Here is a 4,665-nt window from a genome sequence, read left to right as displayed (position 1 = left end):
GGTCATGTAGCTCCCTGATTCTCCCTGCCCCAGTCACAATGCCTGGTTAAAGAAATTGTCCTAATTTTTCCCCCAGATGAGTATCCCAAGGAACTGCGCACAGTCCTACAATGCATTTCTTCTGGAAGGGTTTGCAGAAGTAGGATGTTTTGGCAATACTCTAATGTTGGGAAGTCCCCCCTTTCAGAGGACTTTACAGGAAGGTTCAACTGGGGGTGATATCCACTCATTCTGCACTGGCTGAAATAGCCTGTTGAAATCATGGGCTGAGAAGGAGCTTCCCTGCTCCAAGTGTCCTGCAGAACAAGCTAGAACTTTTCTTGCCCTAGAGCATATATCTCCACCACTACTGGAGTGTGGCAAAAGCCATCACGCTGCACGGCAGCCAGCAAAGCTGGGAACATCTGTATGTATTGTGTACTGCTCTTGAGTGAGCAGACTATAAATCTTTTAAATGTATAGCCTGTTTCTTAAGAAGCTGTTCGGGTTTTTTTCCCTGAATTAGTCCAATAAACCATTTGCATTTGATAATTTAACTGATACAGGGGCTGTGTCAGGTAGCAAATTTGCTGCTTTGTTCTTCACAACATGAAGAAATTTCACTTTAAAAGCAGGTATTCAACTTCAAAGCTTTATAAGCTGACACAAAACACAACACGCACAAACCATCTATGCTTCGCATTTTGGCTGTCTGCAGAGCCCCAAAGTGACGTGGAGCTGGCTGACAGTAAGGGGGCTGAAGAAGAGTTTCTGTGTGAGCTTCTGCAGCCAGATTAGAGGAGGGAATTAAAGGTAGGGTGTGGTTCCCACCTAGAATGCCTCTCCTACAGTTCACAGACCTTCACACTGTCTTATTAACGTGCACTTCCCTCTCTCCTTCCAAATATACAAACTGCACCCTCTCCCAGATCCCTCCTTAGCTTAAGGGTGCTGGCATGTTCTCTACTGACTTTCTGGAACCCAGGGATTTTCTATTATTTCCACATCTTCCTCCCATTTCTCTTTTGGCTGTGGTGCCTCTGGCTGCCTGCTTGACTTCCCACTCCACAGGTCTCCAAGGCAAGGGCAGAAAGGCCAAAATTAAGAGAGCAGAGTGATATTTGCACAAGGCAGAAGGGAAGAGGAACAAATAGAAATTGCCTGGGGCCAGAACTGCTTATTCTCTCTATCTTGCCCTTCTTTCCAAAAAGGCAGCCTTCATGTCTCCTCGAGTTCTTAAGTTTCCCAGCTGTTTCTCAGCTATCTTTATTCAGCATCCAGCTCTGTCTGTCTCAGTTCTTAGGAAGATGGGAGTGTCTTCTTTGTCCTTAGGCACAAAAGGTTGCATCAAGGTGAGGTGCAGGCAGCATGTTGTATTAGAACATGTGGCCTAACACACTGCAGCACAGCCAAGAAGTCTTGAACATATTGCTGCAATGTTTGAAATTCTTGTGTTGTGTGACATTCCCCCCAGATCAAAAGTTGATCCCAATCTAGATCAGCAATTACTGTAGAGCCTGCACCTCAGGCCTGTGCATCTTAGCAATTCCCTTGCCTAGTTATCAGCTTGGCCCAACCATACAGCCCTAACTCACTCCCTTGGCTTTCCAATGCTTGTTTAACTACTCTTTTATTTTGCAATGTATCAGAGATACTCTTCACTCCATACCTTCCAGAGTAGAAAGCTGGTGGCTATAGGCAGTCTCCTCCAAGCCCTTCCCTAGCCAAGGCTACAAAGGACCTCGGCCCTCTTGTTTGCTGCAGGCACAACTGCAAACAACCCCCTTCACCCTGTTCCCAGGCCAAGTATTGCAGGGAGGGAAAGGGAAGGAAGGAAAAGGAGATAGCAAACTGAGTTATTGTTCACAAGAAGGGTGGGGGAAGCATAGAGAAAAGCTGACCTGAGCCGCAAAGCTCTTTTAGTTTCCTCTTTCTCCTGTAAGGACGATTTCTACTGTTCCCCACCCCACTCCACCACTCTAATCCAACTCCTACTCCTAAAGGAAAGCAAACTATGCCTGCCTTTTGCAGAAGTCCTGGCTTGATGCTTTTCTGTAGGAAGTCAGTCAATCAAAGTAGCACTTCCCATTGGCAAAGCTGAGAGTCTCATGAAACGCTAGGGTCAAGATACTGATAGCACTGTGGGTCTTTATATGCCTATGTATTAGATTGCCAGAATAAGATGGGAACTAAGCCTTTATCTGGTTAATTATTCCTTTCATTTTCTACAGTATTCCCATCTCAAAATCTGTATGTATACATTTGCAGGCCCTAATAGTAGTGTGTTTGTGTGATTCCAGCTGACCAAACAACAAAAGTTATTTATAACTACAGATGACCGGGCTCTGCTGTATTTTCATTTATGTAATTTTCCTTAGATCATTCATTGGAAAGTGGTCGTACTTTTATGTTTCTCACATGCGGAGGCCCTGTAGGTTAGCACACAGGAGATTAACCTTGGCAGTCTGCACTGCTGGACTGCCTGAAGAGGAATGCTCATTGCAGCTGTTTGAACCAACAACCCACAGAGGCCAGGGGTCAGGTGGCTCTTCTCAGTGCCACACCAGGCAGCAGGTGGCTGCAGTGTCAGTACTGATGATTTTCAGATATAAAGCTTTGTAAAACTGGTACTGGTCTATGGTTTTGTTTTTTTCTTTCATGAAGGCTTACTGGCACCGCAGTGGAACATTCAGTGCCTGAGAAACTGCAAAATGAGTCAGTGGGGTATTGAGAAGTGGCATTAATTAAACAGGATAAAAGACTGTAAGGTAAAGTGTCTTCCTCTTGAACAGTAAACAGAGCCACAGTATGTCCATCTGCGCTAACAGAGCATCATTTCCCATCCACATAAACTGCACTAAATTAAAAAGCAAGTTTAACATTTTCAGGTACTTCTCTCTGACCAAGCTTAAATGGGGACAGGTATGAATTTACATGATGACATCTGGGACATCAAACGCTACCTCTTTGAAGCCATTCTTCTCATAACAACCTTTTCTCATTATATGGAAGGCTTACAGTGGATAACGCACTTTCTGTAGCCCCTTCCCTAGATGATGATCCTATCCAAGGTAAATTCACTCAAATAAGCATACTACAACCAAAACAAACAGTCTGCAAAATACCTTGTTTCTGCCTAGTAAGAAGGGCAGTTCTCCACAAGGCTCCTACAAGAGGACTGAAGATCAGAAGAGACAAAAGACCCAAAGGAAACTGCTATGCCTAAGGTCTCCTCTTAGGATTGTGCATCAAGATTCACAGCAGCCAGATAGAGACTGCAGCATTTTTTACAGTATACGCTGCATGAAATAGGCCTCACAACTAATCCAAGCAGACACATACCCAGCCAGGGCAGATCTACTAAATAAAGCCACAAGGTCTTTTCCTTAAAACAGAGAGTATTAAGGAATTTGTGATTAAAAGTATGCAATGAAACTCATAGCTGGCAGTAAACAGGACTAAAATGAAGTCACTGAGGTTACATTCCTTTATCTTAAAGTAGCATAGGCATTCTTATTTGGTCCATCCAAAATACCAGAGAAAAATGGATTCAAATATTCAAAGAAAAAGCAAGGATCTTCTTTGTGGCCTTTAAATATTAACCTCCACTAACAAGGCTATGTCTGTACAACTGAATAGTGGTGCTGTTCCCTAGAACAAAACTTTTGCCTACTTCACAGGGGGTTATCTTTTCCTTTTTATGTGCTTTTATATTTATGGCAAATTAAACCATTTTCTGAAGAGTTCAGAAAAAGGAAGCCAGCTGGTATTGGGAATTCTGATATCACAGCCATGGAATGCCACACGCTTAATAGCCAAGTGTTTCCATCCCTCTGTATACATGAATCTTGCCTCAAGCTAACCATTTTCATAACCTTTTGCCCTTTCCATGGCATCATAGCTATTTAGTAATATTTACTTTTTTTCCCATCTTGTAAAATGTGTGACCCCTTTGCCTTGCTAGTTCGTGGCTGATCCCCATGTATATCAACCCAAACTCAGAGTAGTTCACAGAGTTTGTGTTCCCTGACATACTTTCTTCCAAGTGTGGTAGTCAATACCCGCTAATGCTGCCTAAGGAAAAAGACATCCAAGAGATTAGGAAGGAAGAGGAGGTACCGCAGCTTTTTAAAGCTGTTGTCTGGTGGCTTCAGTCTCAGGCACCAGTCTCACAACTGCGTTTTCTGGAAGAGCTTTTCTCTTTTGAAGCCCAGTGCCTTCTGGGCTAATACTGAGAACATGTACTTGGCACCACATCCAACATAGGGTTGTAATTAGCAGCCAGAATAGCACTTCTGTTGACCAAATAACCAGCTGAGTTTATTGCTAAAGACCTATTTACAATATTATTATCTACTAAATCTAGACATTATTGTAACTGCTGTATGGTCTAGGCCAGGTAAAGTTCTGTTCTCCTCTTCATGCCCACTCATAAGAACCATGAACAGCAGCTAAAGTGCCAATATTTGTCAACAAGCTGAAGACTTTCTTTAGAGAAGAGCAGAAAAGATCCAGCTGCAGCTTACATCAGAAAGAAGACTGAAGATACTTTTATCCTAATACCCGATATAGAATGGCATGTGAATATTTTTTTCACCATATATATTAGAATGGATGACTGTCCAAAAGAGTTGTACAAATTAATCAATTTAAGTGGCTACATTTTCAGTAAGAGAAAACTATGCT

This window comes from Pezoporus wallicus, unplaced genomic scaffold (assembly GCF_028554395.1).
Source record: "Pezoporus wallicus isolate ANWC-B61680 ecotype Strahan unplaced genomic scaffold, APGP_CSIRO_Pwel_v1 contig_227, whole genome shotgun sequence".
Classification (NCBI taxonomy): Eukaryota; Metazoa; Chordata; class Aves; order Psittaciformes; family Psittacidae; genus Pezoporus; species Pezoporus wallicus.
This window is presented reverse-complemented; position numbering follows the sequence as displayed.